The 18221-nt window shown below is 41.7% G+C and overlaps 1 protein-coding gene across 13 annotated transcripts in view; it reads right to left on the bottom strand.

The window, feature by feature from the left end:
• Fur1 (Furin-like protease 1) overlaps window positions 1-1047 on the bottom strand; it is a 193947-nt gene extending 192900 nt beyond the window's left edge. For 2 of the 13 annotated variants that reach the window (XM_089736173.1, XM_089736179.1), the window contains exon 1: window positions 928-1047. The gene's annotated coding sequence lies outside the window, so the exon portion shown is untranslated. Of the gene's footprint in view, window positions 1-873 lie in introns of all 13 variants that reach the window. The other 11 variants (XM_089736178.1, XM_089736183.1, XM_089736180.1 and 8 more) reach the window with 9 other exon arrangements.
• Between the last annotated feature and the right edge of the window lie 17174 nt (window positions 1048-18221).

Below are 18221 nucleotides of genomic sequence, written 5' to 3'. Positions count from 1 at the left end.
ATACTTAATTTGTGGAAATATGGTTTTTCTTTTATAATATACATCTTATAATTTGTCCAAACCAGATAAAAATAGGTAAAAGAAACGGTTTATTCTTCAAATATTTACTGATAACCCCGTTGGGTGAGAGATATAAATACAATCAGTAGTGTCACGAACAACTTGAACGTTTTGTTCGAATGTGATAATTGTCGGAACTCTTGACTTGTGAAGTTTTGGCAAACTTGGCAAATGGTATTTAACCGATTTTAAAAACATTGATAATAAAGTGGATTCTTTAAAATCGAGCACAAATAAAAAAAAACTGAAAATGTTGTCGAAATTAATCAATAGATAACGGTTCTTTTCGTTGTTAACAGTGACGGCACGCGTTCTTAACTCATTTACATTGTCCTAAGCATGTTTTTAATATTTACAAATACGACTGCAAATATTTATAAAAAAAATCATAATAAAGTAGGACAGTCAACGCGTGTGGATGCTAGACTGCAATGTCGGCTATTTACAGTTAACATCCACAATTAATCAAGCAAACGCATACCATACGAGTTTGTAATTTACATAGCAAAACTATTGAGTTCTTAAGTAAATATGGAATTTGAAAGTAACGTTGGTAAACATTGAAACGCGAAGTTTATCTTATCTGTCTCCATCGGGCACGTTAGCTATCGTTGTGACAAATCCGTGCAATTTTATGTGCAGCCCACGTCGAAAAGCGGATGCTTCATCAATGGAATCCGATGGGAAGGACCAAGATTCCGTGGCACTTAGACAATAGCTGGCGGTGAGAGTCGGCGCCGCTGTGACGAGCGTTCACCTCTCGCATCCCGCCGGCTAGTTATCACTATTTATTAAATTATTTGTCGTGTTTACGTTATCAGAGAGAACCACAACGCGGCACTGTGATGTTTTGCAGTAAACACTCACCGCGAGGAACACAGCACGACTGTCAAATGGCGCGTGAATAACACGATCTCGCGATGTGAAACGCGAGCTACACGTCCGCGCACGTGAAGCTGACTGGTTCGTTGCCACTACTTTGCTCTCGGTCGCACGTCGCGATTGGAGCGGGAGACGAAAACGATGTTGCCAAATTTTAATTTCGAAGAATTCTGGAATGTTGCGGCTTTAGTGATGATTGATCTTTTGATTTAGATTAATTCTTAGAAAGTCAACTTGAAAAAGAAATCTGGGAACATAATTTAGTACTTTTAATTTTGCAAAGAGTGGAAAGCCACAGAGTGTCACAGAATGTAATAAATTTTTTTCAGTGCAGGATAAATAAGTTCACATCGTACTCGATAGTAAGCGGAACCCATAGAAATCACAGTGTGGAATGTGGATTAATCAACTGGAAATACAAATTCAAAGATAAGTTATTCCCATTTCATTGAATTGCCTTTTTGTGATCTCAATACACAAGCATACAAGCATCATATCACGTCTTATCGGATTGCATTATCTGGTATGATGAGTGGATATCGTATGTTCTTTAATCGTCTAATCTGGTGTCCTTCGGTATCTACAAGTAAACAATTGCATACAGCACTGTTTGCCGTAACTATTATTGGCATCATAATTGACATGACAGTTCATGATACTATATTCTGTATGCACAAATGTCACGTGGCGCGCTGTAATTTCGCGTCTCATCTAAATATCTGGCTATGGTGTATCTATTCCAGCATTAATCGCCTTTGACTTTGCGAGTAGAGAAATCGGAATCCAAGCACCACTTACTTATTTCTGATTAAGTTCTTTGCATGATTCAAAACAAGTCGGCTTCCTCTCTGGTTTTTTTTTTTTTTTTGGTCAGGAGGAAATCGCCGGACTTCCGCCCTCCCCTGGGGATGAAGGGCGGGGCATGTCGGAGTCGAACTGACTAAAACCTCCTGTCGCTCAACAACCCGCGTCCGAACCTCGCATGAGACAGAACCCATGAAAAGGCAAAGGGGGGAAAGTGAGGCGTTTAGTGCGGAGCATATCTCTCCCATCACCCTCCCCCTCGGGACGCCGGACCGGTGGTCGTCGGCGCCACGACCACCAGCCCTCTCGGTCGGCAGGCTATCCGGAGCCCGCCTAGATGGCGCCGGTTAGAATGGGTTATCCTACGGAATACCCCGCTGGATCAAAACCAGCGTGGGTCGAGGATAGCCGGCCTTCCATCACCCGGATGCTCTTGCGTAAAACGCGTGCAGAGCAGCTTGCACGTCGTCTTCTTAGGCCCCCTTTGCCGGTCCCCAGACCGACGTGTAAAGGGGACCCGAAACACTTAGAGGGCCAGGGTTCCTCTCTGGTAGCATGAACGTGGTTCAAAGTATTTTAGTAGGGTTTCCACCGTGTTTTTATTTATTTAGTTTATTTAACTTTATGCACAGAGGTAAAGTGACTGACCTAACGCCTAAAGCATTATAATATACCATGGGTGGGTGGGTCTAACATGGGTGGTTTACACGGTGCTGTGGCAGATGCTTTTTTTTTTATTGCTTAGATGGGTGGACGAGCTCGCAGCCGACCTGGTGCTAAGTGGTTACTGGAGCCCATAGACATCTACAACGTGATATAAATTCCAAGGTCTCAAGTATATGATTGCTTTGCTATATGGATACAGTATACATGTATACACATAACATACAACGCCGTACATATTATATTATCATAATATGCAATTTATATATCCATATTCTTATGTATACATATTAATTAACATATTTATATAATACATAATATATTATATATTTACCAGAGATAAAAATACTAATAAAATGTATTATAGAAAAAGTATTTTGAACAAAAAATACCAACAAATTAGAATCCAAGTAAATTTTTTCGTTGTTTCAGCCAATTAACGTTTGCGGTATTGTTTGAAAATAGACAAAATTTTTTTTACTTTTTTGAGGTGTACGTACCCCTCATACCCCAGAAGTAAATAACGCTAATGTCGCCCACCCACCTTGAGACTCTGTTAGTCTCAATTCCATAGTACAACGGTTACCCCATCCTTCAAACCGAAATGCATTACTACTTCACGGCTAAAAAAGACAGGGTGAGGGTACCTACTAACTGTGCGAGCTCGCACGATGCCCTACATATTTCCAGCAACATTTATATTTATTTGATAGTCTTCATCTGTACTGCATCACACCATGAATTATGATACCCGAGGTCATAATCAAAGTCAAGGTCGAATTGTTTCATACAATAAAGGTCCTTGTCCTATCCTGGAGAAGTGTGGACGTCAGGACGGTTGCCGGTCGTAAAACTCATGCCAAATCTCTATCCAGCATGATAAGAAGACATGCCACACTGACCTTACATATGTGGGATAAAGACAAGAAAAAAAGAAGAAAGTTCTGCCCATCCATAAAGACCTCAAAACAGAACAAACGACTTGTTCTGTGATGTTGATGCATATGAATACATACCTAACAATGAATCAGAATTAAAAATAAGTTTGATCTGTGAATCACTTACATTACTCAATCAAATATTGACCAAATTGATTACTACGGTAATTTTATTGTATTCATGCTCAATTTTATTTTCGTAAGATGATTCTCAGAGTTTAGATACTACAGTAACTTAAAAGAAGAAAAGTATGCTTAAAATTGTAGGTCTGTCGCCGGGCATGCGAATTTACTAGACGGTCCGAATATTACTGTTCGAAACTTGTATTATGCAAACGTATCCAGAAATGTAGTTAGTGAGCTTCCGTCATTTGTCAAAAATGTATGTTCAATTCTCTGATAGCTACCTCTACACCTTCTGCTTATATAACGTCACTAATAAATGAAAACTTCCATTTGACTTCAGACTGAAGAAGGAAAGGCTTCGTGACTTCGTTAATAACTCCAATCTCCAGCTCCTAAGCTCTAGGTCTGCGAAGGTGCTTGTGTGCAAAGGAATTGTTCGAGATGAACCAATCATCTCCTTTCTACAACCGCACCACACACCACTGGAGCAGAGTTCATCCCAGCCACTTGAAGCTGCGTTTTTCGATAGTAATAAATCGCTTATTAAGTAATCACTTTTGGCACGTACCATCCGGCGCTGAAATGAGCTCCCTACAATGTGTTCTCAGAAGGCTATACAATTTTTTTTTTTCAAACAATGTTTGCAAAAGTGTCCAGGGCTTGACCATTCTCCTGGCATTGCAGTTTCCCATAAGCGACGGTAATCACTTAGCACTGAATAGGTTGTTAGTTGATCCCTATCTTAACATGTATAACTTCTCAATAAGGCAAGATATTTTAACATTATTAGACAATTCTCATATATTTTTTAAATTTTCTCTTCTTAGTTTTAGCTGATGTTTGATACTGGATGGATCAGAAGGCATGTTCAATGTTTTTTAAACAACTGTTTACTTTATATTCTACATCAAACCCTTCAAAGGTCTTTTATTGCTACTGGATACACCTGAAACGTCAATGTATCTCAAATAAATCTGCCCTATTTTGACCGGCAAAGGGCCTCCGGTTTTGCTCGGCCTCGCGACTAGAATACGTTATTATGGGTAGCAATATGAACGGAAAGAGTGAAATATGCTTTAGGATCATATAGATAGGATAATGCTCTGCAGAAAACTATGTACCACGGAGTTTGGAGATAGAACAGGAACATAAGGCGATTAAATTGAAACAATAAATATTGGCTTAATAAAAGTTTGTTATGAGCATAATAAATTAATTATGCAGATTATCATAAATTAAAGCAACTGCAACTTCATAACATTGAAATCAAGAGAAGATAAAGAGACTAGAGGTAGATAGAAGAGAAAGAAGATAAAGACAGATAAAGAGAGAAGATAAAAACACTTGGAGTATTTTGAAGATCGACAGCGATAAACGAAAAAAAGGAAGGAAAAGTAAGGTCATACGTAAGCCATATTTAACAATGAGATTAGAATTAAACTCAAGGAACAAATCAAACAGTAAAATAAGAGGGACTTTCAAATCGCACCGCTTCAAATCGAAAGAACATCCGCGCACAACCGCGTTGCAAAATGTAATAAGCGCCACAAACATTTTTGCCTACCTATTGCTAGTACATCGAGGGGTTATCTTAGCTTCAAACAGCAGAATCTAAGACCGGATCGGAATTGCGACCCACTCGCGAGGCACCATTGGCCTTCGAGAATTAACGAGCGAACTCAAGAATTTTGCACGTCATTACGGATGCTCCGGATCCATTAACGTTGCTTTTAGGCACCACAGGCACCGGTCACCGCCCTAGTCGAACCCGTCGCTTGCGACGCAGGGCCCGACGAGCGAATTAGCCCATAGACACAGCCCACTGAGTTTCTCGCCGGATCTTCTCAGTGAGTCGCGTTTCCGATCCCGTGGTAGATTCTGCGAAGCACTGCTCTTGCTAAGGTGTTAGCAACACTCCGGGTTTAGCCCCGTGAGCTCACCTACACACGTTAGGGTGAAGCGTAAATACCCTCTCAAGGCTATCAGCATAGGTAGAAAAAAAAAATTGATATGTTTCATACATTAAGCGATTATCAAAGAGAAGCGACGCCTGGTTTCACTATTAATTTAATTTTACTTTAATGCACACCAAAAGCATTAACATTACAAACACAACAACAATACAAAAGTACAATAGGTGAGTTTATCGAATGAAACGAAATACTATTTTTGAATATCATTACGATTCATAGGTAGACGTGTTTGAAAACAAAGCTTAATGTTAAAAGCTTATTATAAATGATACCGCTCGCTTCGTAAGCTCTATTCATATTCACAAACGTCGTATGTATCAGACTCGTATAAAGGTAGACATTAATATTGTAACAATTTTACCAATCTAAAGTATTCGGAAAACTCGAAAACTGCAAAAAAATTGTAAAACTGTGAATGTCACAAACGCAGGATTAAATCGTAAAATACATAATTTACTGTTTCGTAGTTTAAAATATGCATTCAAGACTTCTCTCGGCAGCGGCTTGCCCCTGCCACTGGCACTATCACTGTCCACCTGTTGTAAGTAGATGTGGGTCGTTATACGACCTCTAAAATAAATAAAAACAAAAAATGTACATTAAATCATAGAAGATTTTTTCTTATTGCTTAAATGGCTTCTAAGGTCTCAAGTATAGTTACACGCACAAACGTATTACTGCTTCACGGCAGAAATAGACAGGGCGAGGTCCTACCACCAGTAATTACGCAAATTATAATTTTGCCGGTTTCATTTTTATTACACAATGTTATTCCTTCACTGTGGAAGTCAATTGTGAAAATTTTTTGAGTACGTATTTCATTAGAAAAATTGGTACCCGCCTGTGATTCGAACACCGGTGCATCGCTCAACACGAGTGCACCGGACGTCTTATCATTTAGGCCACGACGACTTTAATGGGTGCTGTTGATTCCAAATTGGTCCTAACAACAACGCAAGATTATTCTAGTATTCGATGAAGCTAAAGTCGATTGGACAATTAATCAATGCCAAAAATGACTGCTATGCAAACACGGACGGATGGGCAAATGTGGTGCCCCTCTAATTTAATGGAGATCACGAAAAACCATAATCACTTGTTACCAAACAAATTTTAACAAGAGACTTAGTTGCGTTGACCTTTCTTCTATTGTCAATTAATAATTAAAATCGTATTTTAGAGCATAGGATATCTATTAAACAACAGATGAATGAAGAATTGAGGTTTTAACTAACGCATCGACGCCACGAGGTGGGTGGCGGCATTCAATGCAGATAAGTAAGGTAGCCATTAAAAGACTCCGCCTTTTTTTTCCTACCTATGCTGATAGCCTTGAGATGCTATTTCAGCGTCGCCTTAACTAGTAGATGAGCTCACGGGGCTCAAACCTGACGACGCTGCTAACACGAACCCTAGCAAGAGCCGTGCTTCGCAGAATCTACCACCGGATCGGAAACGCGACCCACTGAGAAGATCCGGCGAGAAACTCAGTGGGCTGTGTTAATTTACTCGTCGAGCCCTTCGTCGCAAGCGACGGGTTCGACGAGAACGATGACCGGTGCTTGAGGTACCTAAAAGCACCGTTAGTGGATCGGGAGGATCCGAAATGACGTGTTTGAGGCGACGCCGACTGCTTCCCATTCTGTCCGCAGGATCGGGAATGTAGTTACCGGTGGCCACGATGAGAGGGTTCTCGTGTCGTGCCGCTTTTTCAAAGTGGCTTAGAATCCGCCGGCAAAAATAGTTAACAGGTAAGTATACAATAGTGTATGATAGGTTTTATCACTAAAATCGTTAAAGATGTTATGGCGAATGTTAAAGGAATTGGCAACCACTTAAGTTCAGCGCGAAATTCAGATACATGATCAGTTTTACGTAAACTAAATATTAATGTAAATAAAAATTTTATAGACGCTTAATTTTACCAATTTATACTTCGGATAGATCAAGATCGCCGTGGAAGGATTGGAAGAAAGAGTAACTACAAGCGCAGCTTTAGTGATGGTTTGACGAAATGATATCGAACTGGAACAAACAAAACTAAAATCATCAATTTTAGAACCGTTGATACGACGCTATTACGTCACGACATTACGATTACATCAGAATACATCACAATAGTAGTTTAAATGACAGTTTAACAGTGACTGTGATAGACAAAACGTGCCTTGAATCACTTGAATAGATAGTGGATAAGACTGACTTTCTCGCCGGATCTTCTCAGTGGATCGCGAATCCGATCCGGTGGTAGATTCTGCGAAGCACTGCTCTTGCTAGGGCTAGTGTTAGCAAATTCTCTCAGGTTGAGGCCGTGAGCTCTCCTACCCGTCCGCGCGTAGCTGGAATCGCCTCTTAGCTACCAGCAAATAAGTAGGGGAAAATAGTGGATATATCAGTCATAGCCACTTGTCTGTGCCCTGGTATTATTTTGCTTTATCGTCAGACGGGTCGTATGCTCATCTTTTTTTTAAATAGTTTTTTTGATTGCTTAGATGGGTGGACGAGCTCACAGCCCACCTGGTGTTAAGTGGTTACTGGAGCCCATAGACATCTACAACGTAAATGCGCCATCCACCTTGAGATATAAGTTCTAAGGTCTCAGTATAGTTACAACGGCTGCCCCATCCTTCAAGTCGAAACGCATTACTGCTTCACGGCAGAAATAGGCGGGTGGTACCTACCCGTGCAGACTCACAAGAGGTCCTACCATCAGTATACCTGCCACCAATGTAAATAAAAAAAATGATTCACGGAAAAAAGAATTAATGTAATTAGTAGATTAATAAAATTTCAAACATTACTGTTCATCCAATTTAATCTATCAAGTCAACACATTTTTGTAATTACAACTTCGTAACTAAATTTACTGAGTTAATTTAACTGAAGTCCAAGGTTTTATTTGTGAAATCGAACGCTTCCTCGAAACTCCCCGGGGAACCCTGAAACTTTTTCCACAACAAGCAAAACTCGCTGTGATGTTAAGGAAAAGGTCATCTCACCTTTAATAATTCTTATGTGAAAATTCTAACATATTATATTAACAATACCACAGCTGCTCACTTATCTTAAGAAAATTCTTTTACTCTATCTCAGTCCTATCAAGTACGAGTTTAATGATTTCGTAACTATAACTTTGAAGTTCTAGATTTATCTATATATTAATACGTTAAGCAAAAACTTTGTATCCCTTTTTACGAAAATTGCGCGGACGGAGGAGTATGAAATTTTTGTACACTTACTGAGAATATAGAGAAGAAGTGCACAATGCTTATATTTTTTTTAAATAATAGATAAAAGATACATTAAATCAATAAAGAAAACATTACACACACTACATACCATGTATTTGACGCACACACGCATGCATACTATTTATTGTCAAACTTTTGTTCTTGACGTTTGTGGTCAAATTGAGAATAGATTAAATATTATTTGTCTTTATTAATATTTTTTTATAACGTAGCCTTGGCGAAATTTGTGATTATAGAAATCTATACTAATATTATAATCTATACTAATATTATAAAGAGGAAAGATTTGTTTGTTTGTTTGTTTCGAATAGGCTCCGAAACTACTGGACCGATTTGAAAAATTCTTTTTCCATTAGAAGCCGACATTGTCCCTGATGAACATAGGCTACTTTTTTTAAATTTTTTTTTTTTTTTTTGGTTTCATGTGTGTTTTAATGTTTCCGAAGCGAAGCGAGGGCGGGTCGCTAGTATAAAATACAATCTGAATAGTGTACAAACTTACAATTACAATTAATTATAGTCGAATTTCGACTACTGTGGGACCTCTAGTAAATGTTAAACTCTGTATTATAGAAAGGTACAGAAAGAGAAAGAGGGAAAGAGAGAAAAAATTCACATGGATAGAGATTATCGCTTTTTCGTTACATAGCGATTTCCATTATATCGGAAGTCTTAGTGCCAACCGTACTCGTCGAACTCGGAAAAAGTTCGACGTGCAACCTAACTCATGCATCAGCCCGCTGAGTTTCTCGCCGGATATTTTCAGCGGGTCGCGATTCCGATCCGGTAGTAGATTCATTCGCGACGCAGCTGCTCTTGATTTGTTAGGTCCCTTCGGAGGTACTCGGGCAGTTGTTAGCAAATCTCACCCCTCCTGGCTGAACATTTGCTCACCCACCTCTCCTGGTGCAACAGGAAAGGCCTCCAGGCCACCAGTAAACCTTCAATCATAAAAAAGGAACTCTTAGTAAGAAACTTATTCCCAATTAAAAAATATACAAAAGGATTGAATATTTAGCAGGGCATTCACTTTTTACGACTTCATAAGCGCGTATCTCACCATTCGTTTGCATGTCAAAACATAATATAGCACCATGAGAACGTGTTTTAAAGGCAGTGACCTTAAAGTTATCTATGAAATGCGGGCAAAAACTGTTTACAGATGATTGTAATTGTAAAATTGTACGGACAGAAAAACAAAAAGATTTATTGATTTGTATTGTTTCTTATTTTTAGGACTTATTTCAGAGTTAGATAAGTATCAAACTTCACCAAACGGGAATATATTTTTAGGCTACTTTAAAAAAAAAGCCTGTCACACAAATATTATTTAGCCTAACGGCAGGTCGAATTGGATCACCAGAGTCAACTAGATTTGCTTGATTATTGATTGATTATTTTTGATTGATTATTGATTGATTCTTTTTTAATTGCTTCGATGGGTGGCCGAGCTCACGGCCCTCCTGGTATCAAGTGGTTACCGGAGCCCATAGGTATCTACAACGTAAATGCCGCCACCCACCTTGAGACATGAGTTCTAAGTCTCAGTTTTTACAGTATAACGGCTGCCCCGCTCTTCAGACCGAAACGCATTACTGCTTCACGGCAGAATTGGCAAGGGTGGTGGTACCTACCTACCCATGTGGACTCACAAGAGGTCTTACCACCAATAAATATATCCACAGAAGGTTTCAGAGATACTCCTATAAATTGTGGAACCGTGACAAAGTGATCCATCTTCGCATTGATAGCGCTAACATTCTTTATTCGGCCACAATTTTTTTTGGTAACGCCAATAGGTCGACAAACTCCTCCTGACGGGTAGCAAGCGACTATCGAGCATTGAAACATGAAGCAAAATAAACCGTGCAGCTTCACTGAACACGTTATATCTGAAACCACAGTAATCTAGAATCCCAACAAATGCATTTTAATTAATTTCATATTTCTTGAACAAGTGACGTAACGGCAACTCGACGCTGCGATTCGTAGAACTCATTATGATGTGTATATAGCGTCAGGGACCCTAGACAATGTTAGTTTGTACTAGCGCAAAATTGATATGAGCAACGCAAAAGTCACAGGGCTTGTTCTATACATTTGCAAGCGTTAATCCACGATATAGGTAGGTACTACGCTAGCAGAAACTCCTCTAGGCCCTCAAATGGGTCGTGAGTTCCGTCTATCCAACTAGATCAACAGTTGTCGTGGCTTAAAGGATAAGACGTCCGGTGCATTCGTATCGAGCGATGCAATGGTGTTCGAATCCTGCTGGCAGTAACCAATTTTTCTAATGAAATACGTACTTAACAAATGTTTACGATTGACTTCCACGCTGAAGGGATAACAACGTGTAATAAAAATCAGTCCCGCAAATTATAATTTGCGTTATTACTGGTGGTAGGACCTTTTGTGATTCCGCACGGATAGGTACCACCACCCTGCCTATTTCTGCCGTGAAGCAGTAATTCGTTTCGATTCGAAGGGTGGGGCAGCCGTTGTACTGTTAAAACTGTGACCTTAGAACTCATGTCTCAAGGTAGGTAGCGACATTTACGTTGTAGATGTCTATGGTCTCCGGTAACCATTTAACATCAGCTGGGCCATGAGCTCGTCCACCCACCTAATCAATAATAATAAATAAATAAATAAATAAAAAGACAAAAATACACTACGTGCAAAGTAAACACATCATCATCATAAATACATATATCGTATAATAAGGTGAAAGTGTTGCGGTACTTATCATAGAGCACAACATATTTCACGAACACAAAATATTTGACAAATTCCTGGATCTCGCCAATGATAATTTCACTTAATGTTTACATATGAAAAAAAAAACCGGTAGCCTCTTTGTGCTATATCATATTTAAAAAAAAAAACCTTCTTCAAACGCAATACTTGTCTACTTACATCCGAATAATAATATGCTATCGCTATTGAGCTATTACGCTGTGCACCCTTGATCTGACAATTGATCAATTGCGACGTTTATCCTATCGTGAATAATATACTCAAAGTGCGGAGCCCACTCCACGGATGCTTACACACTTAAATTTCGTCTTTTCACACTCATGATATTGTAAATTCGAAGAAGGAAACCTTTATTATAGGTTTATCCTTATCAATAACCTTGCGAGAACAAAATGGCCGTCTTCGTCGACGGAGCCATGAAACTTGTAGATAATATAATAATAACATTAATAATAGTAATTATTCTTCCGATAATTGTGTTTAATAGCGAAAAGTTTCGACCATCGCCTTAAAAAACATTGGTTATCTAGCACCATTAGGCGCCTTGTGCAAAAAGCAGTTATCATTGATACGGCTCGTATTGTGAGGAAGACGAGCAGGTTTCCCAGTCTGAAGTCCTAACCACAAGTGACTTATGTCGTAGAGATCACTATATGAGTCGACTATTCTCAAAGCCGGCAATGTGAGTTTTGGACAATTATTGGTAAATCAGAAAAACGAATTATTGACTTTGTATTCCATTGGCAGTCACAAAACTCTTCTGAACGACATCTTAGATAAATAACAGGTTAAGTATTAACCTTTATTTAATGCAGGTTTTGAACCGTATTCTTTGCAGGAGACGATTATATTCAAATCAATCTGTATTGACATATCAATAACATTTTTTTGTCCAAATGCACAGATTGCCACCTTTGATAATAGACGACTCATATATTTGTATATACTATACCCTTGTAGGCAGACGAGCATACGGCCCACCTGATGGTGAGTGGTTACCGTTACCCATGGACTTCAGCAATGCCAGGGGCAGAACCAAGCCGCTGCCTACCCAATATCTATAAAGTATTTTTTTTACTTTTTAATATATGTATATACATATAACATATATTATTATATAGGTTGGAATAAATTATGATAATAATATATATTGTTACCGAATCCTGGCAACCCCCGACCGAGAGCCAGCGCTAAAACTATAAAAACGATCCCTCGCTGCGCCTTTGACTCCATTCCGACAGGAGCCCTCTTCTTCGATATAGCGAAGGCGTTCGACAAAGTCTGGCACAACGGTTTGATATACAAACTGTATAACATGGGAGTGCCAGACAGACTCGTGCTCATCATACGAGACTACTTGTCGAACCGTTCGTTCCGATATCGAGTCGAGGGAACGCGTTCCCGGCCCCGTCACGTCACAGCAGGAGTCCCGCAAGGCTCCGCCCTCTCCCCGTTACTATTCAGTTTGTATATCAACGATATACCCCGGTCTCCGGAGACCCATCTGGCGCTCTTCGCCGATGACACCGCCATCTACTACTCGTGTAGGAAGAAGGCGTTGCTTCATCGACGACTTCAGACCGCAGCTACCACCATGGGACAGTGGTTCCGGAAGTGGCGCATCGACATTAACCCCACGAAAAGCACAGCGGTGCTCTTCAAAAGGGGTCGCCCTCCGAACACCACGCTGAGCATCCCTCTCCCGACTAGGCGCGTCAACACCCCCGCCCCCGCCGTTCGCCCAATCACGATGTTCGACCAGCCCATACCGTGGGCCCCGAAGGTCAAATATTTAGGCGTCACCCTCGACAGTAGGATGACATTCCGCCCCCACATTAAGACGGTACGCGACCGTGCCGCCTTCATTCTAGGACGTCTCTACCCGATGATATGTAGGCGAAGTAAAATGTCCCTCAGAAATAAGGTGACACTCTACAAAACTTGCATACGCCCCGTCATGACCTATGCAAGTGTAGTGTTCGCTCACGCGGCCCGCATACACCTAAAAACATTTCAAATTATTCAATCCCGTTTTTGCAGGATAGCCGTCGGAGCCCCGTGGTTCGTCAGGAACGTCGACCTCCATGACGACCTGGACTTAGAGTCCATCAGTAAGTATCTTCAGTCGGCGTCCATGCGCCACTTCGATAAAGCGGCACGACACGAGAACCCTCTCATCGTGGCCGCCGGTAACTACATTCCCGATCCTGCGGACAGAATGGAAAGCAGTCGACGTCGCCCAAAACACGTTATCTCGGATCCTCCCGATCCACTAACGGTGCTTTTAGGTACTTCAAGCACCGGTCACCGTTCTCGTCGAACCCGTCGCTTGCGACGAAGGGCTCGACGAGTAAATTAACTCTCAGACACAGCCCACTGAGTTTCTCGCCGGATCTTCTCAGTGGGTCGCGTTTCCGATCCGGTGGTAGATTCTGCGAAGCACGACTCTTGCTAGGGTTCGTGTTAGCAACATCGTCAGGTTTGAGCCCCGTGAGCTCACCTACTAAAGTTAGGGTTACGCTGATATAGCCTCTCAAGGCTCTCAGCTTAGGTAGGAAAAAAAAAAAAAAAAAAAAAAAAAGCCTTTGCCTCTTTTTTGTGCGTGGCGTTCGCGTGTGCGGTTCTTGTTGAAACATGTTTGGGACTTGTGTAATTTTAACAGTTTTCGTTAATAGTAAATTGAAATCATTTTGTTAGAAGTTTTGTTAATTCAGTGAAACATAATTAGGCCAGTTCTGTATTATTTATTTCTTTTTGTTAACTACCTCACTTCTGGTCGATAATATCAGAATTGGGATAAAACCACGTGCTTTTGAAACGATGACAGGCCGTCGATCTAGAAAATACAAGCGTAATCATTCTCATCGACGCTGTCATGACCGCTCGAATTCTCGATTTAGGAGTTTGTTGCAATTATCATCGTCGCTATCGTGCTGTGTGTAGGAAGAGCAAGACACCTACGCCGCAGGATGTCTCCTGGCATAGTTCCGTGGAACCGTTGTTTAGAACATAATTATACTCGTGAGATCGTGAGATTAATGACCACTTTACCGGTACCGTCTAATCGCAATACGCTGTCGCACTCTTGTACCGAACGCCACGCGCAGTTATTTTTGCCACCAGCAGCAACGGTTTCCGTCGAAGGGGGTGACGCATGTGCACCTGAGTACCCTGGAACAGCGTCATGCAAATCGGCGGGTGTGTGTAGCAGTGCTGGTCAGCAGATGGACGGCGTGACGAACAGGATTATTGGAGCATTGCAGGTGCTATCTAAACTTTGACAATGGAGGCGCCTTCTGTCTGATTTGTTCACAGACGCAGGGCGTTGTGGCCGACGTGTGAGGTCACTAGCGAGTCGGCGCCGTGCTCCAGCAGGAGAGCGCAGAGCCGTGCAGACTGCACGTGTTGCTCGCGTGCCGCTACCTGCGCGCGCTCATCTGCTTCAGACGTGCATACTGCGCGTACTGCTCGCGTGCCGCTGGCTGCGCGCACTGATCGCGTGCCGCTGGCTGCGCGCACTGCTCGCGTGCCGCTGGCTGCGCGTACTGCTCGCGTGCCGCTACCTGCGCGCGCTCATCTGCTTCAGACGTGCATACTGCGCGTACTGCTCGCGTGCCGCTGGCTGCGCGTACTGCTCGCGTAGCGCTGGCTGCGCGCACTGCTCGCGTGCCGCTGGCTGCGCGCACTGCTCGCGTGCCGCTGGCTGCGCGTACTGCTCGCGTGCCGCTGGCTGCGTGCGCTCATCTACTTCTGGCGCGCATACTGCGCGTACTGCTCGCGTACCGCTGGCTGCGCGCACTGCTCGCGTGCCGCTGGCTGCGCGTACTGCTCGCGTGCCGCTGGCTGCGCGCGCTCATCTACTTCTGGCGCGCATACTGCGCGCACTGCTCGCGTACCGCTGGCTGCGCACACTGCTCGTGTACCGCTGGCTGCGCGCGCTCATCTACTTCTGGCGCGCATACTGCGCGTACTGCTCGCGTGCCGCTACCTGCGCGCGCTCACCTGCTTCAGACGTGCATACTGCGCGTACTGCTCGCGTGCCGCTGGCTACGCGCACTGCTCGCGTACCGCTGGCCGCGCGCACTGCTTGCGTGCCGCTGGCTGCGCACACTGCTCGCGTGCCGCTGGCTGCGCGCGCTCATCTACTTCTGGCGCGCATACTGCGCGCACTGCTCGCGTGCCGCTGGCTGCGCGCGCTCGCCTGCTTCAGACGTGCATACTGCACGTGTTGCTCGCGTGCTGCTGCATGCGCGCGCTCACCTACTTCTGACGTGCATACTGCACGTGTTGCTCGCATGCCGCCGACTGCACGGTGCTGTACAACTGGCAGTGACGCAGAGGGCGATGTCGCTTAGTCTGCGGCCTGCTGCTGCGGACTACCCAACGGATTGTCTATCAGGACGGTCGAGCGGGACGCCCGCCACACGTGGTGCAGCCTCGCATCGTGGGAGCAGACTGGAGCTGGGACGGCTGCCCTGCTTCCACATCATCCTTACGAGTGGACCCCGGTGACATGCAGCCTTTTCTTCGAAATTAATATGTGAAGGTCGAGGTGGGCACTTCGGTGCTTTACTTCCCATTTTTGAGGTTGAGGTGGGCACGACGGTGCTTTACTTCCCATTTTTGAGGTTGAGGTGGGCACGACGGTGCTTTACTTCCCGTTTATTTTTTTGAGCAGTATGGTAGATGCGGATTCGGCCGGATCTTGCGTCCCTACTGTTTAGCTGTGTTGTGTCGGTAATGTTCAGTATCTGTATCGGTGAATATTGCCGACAACAGCGCGCTACTGTTTTAGACGTTTCCTGTACGGGCTAACTCAGTAAAGGAATCGTGCAGGTGTCTCAAATTGCGCAGTTTGGGACAGTTGTGCGATATCCATTCTTCTCACTTCAAATGTTTATCTTTGGCTCGTCCTCGCTGCAGATGTAAGAGTGCACGCTTGCGTCTGTAGTAGGGATTCTAAATTTTAGAAAGTTTTAGAGCATTAAGGTCTGGGTGTAATTTTTTTTGTTACGTTACAGAGGGTGACCTTGTTGATGCAAGCTCTGACGTAGCTGGAAGAGATATGCTTCTGCTGAGAGATGAAGCGGTCGAGGACGCCTCGCCATCAGGAACGGCCGTGTTACCGAATCCTGGCAACCCCCGACCGAGAGCCAGCGCTAAAACTATAAAAACGATCCCTCGCTGCGCCTTTGCCTCTTTTTTGTGCGTGGCGTTCGCGTGTGCGGTTCTTGTTGAAACATGTTTGGGACTTGTGTAATTTTAACAGTTTTCGTTAATAGTAAATTGAAATCATTTTGTTAGAAGTTTTGTTAATTCAGTGAAACATAATTAGGCCAGTTCTGTATTATTTATTTCTTTTTGTTAACTACCTCACTTCTGGTCGATAATAATATATAATTGCGGTTTAACCCCTGGCAATGTCAATGTTTGGTAACGATGACCTAAATTTCTTTTCAATATCAATGTAATTATTGTTTCATTATTGATTACGTTTTGTCGTACGTAATAAATCGGATAAAAAGGAACAAGTTAAACTGAATTTTCCTTTAAGATAAAATGTAGAAGACAAAAAGAGTCGAATAAAGTACTACATATGACTACATATGAAAACTATTATTATTAGTTAAATGGTTTCGAAACTAGAGGAAATAAATTATAACAAAATAAAATGTCTGACTGAAGTATGTACATATTATGTAGCTACCGTGTCCGCCCATCAAGGGCTATAGAACGACGTTAATGGAACCACGAAACGCTACAAAGGGCACGCGAAGAGTCCTTTTATTCTCAAGAAAAGTGCTATCACTATTCCGGTTTACGATAATAAAATAACATAGTATAATTTTAATATGGCCATCTTAACTATAATAGTAATAAGTTAATATTGCTTAATTATTGAAATGGAACCTTAATCATTGGCAACATAACAACAAGATTATTTTTTTATTATTTTCACAGCCATTAAATTTTCTTTTTTCTTTTATTGGTAAATTGCGAAAAAAAATAATTTTTCCTTAATCATAACACTCATAAATAATAGCCAATAAACATTAATTCATAAATAGAGGATAAAATCGGGATGAACTCATTTATTTTTGCCGCGTTTTGTTTAGATACATAGGTTGTATTGTATTGTTATATTTATTTGCGCAATATTTATTTATATTATTATTTATTACTATTATAATTATATTCTATTAAAGTAGGTAAGGCATGTTTTATATGTAGTAAATCAGAAAATGTAACAGCTTACGTCTTTTATTGGTTCTATGTGAAATCTAAGGTGTAGAAAAGAACAGCCCACGTGATCTCATATATAAAAACCTTGAGATCTCAAAAATCTCATCCCAAATCGCATTCCCCGTTACGAAGTCAATAATGATTTTTCATCGGTCCGGACTAGTGGTATTGAGACTTATTAAAATTTTCTGTTTCGACATGGTCTATACAAAAAATAGTTTTTATTTTTTTATAGGAGGTAAAAGTCTCTGAAAAATGTTTTTTCCCTGTGCTTAATTCAATAACAAAAGAATATAGCAATCAGCATTTTAATACATATTGTGTTATTACTTTAAGACATGTTATTTTACATGAAGGTAAACAACCGTTTTGTAATTACCATTGAACATTAAGTAAGTTGGTGAAGCTCTAACAATATTAGAATTTTTATCTTTATTTTGCACTCCACAACCTACCTTTGTTATTTAGTTGTCAACTGAAATAAATTCATATTGCTATATCGCTATTTTATATCGCTCTACTTT

Source organism: Bombyx mandarina, chromosome 21, assembly GCF_030267445.1.
Source record: "Bombyx mandarina strain Sakado chromosome 21, ASM3026744v2".
Classification (NCBI taxonomy): domain Eukaryota; kingdom Metazoa; phylum Arthropoda; class Insecta; order Lepidoptera; family Bombycidae; genus Bombyx; species Bombyx mandarina.
Note: the sequence above shows the minus strand (reverse complement) of the source record. Positions and strands in the feature narration are given on the sequence as shown.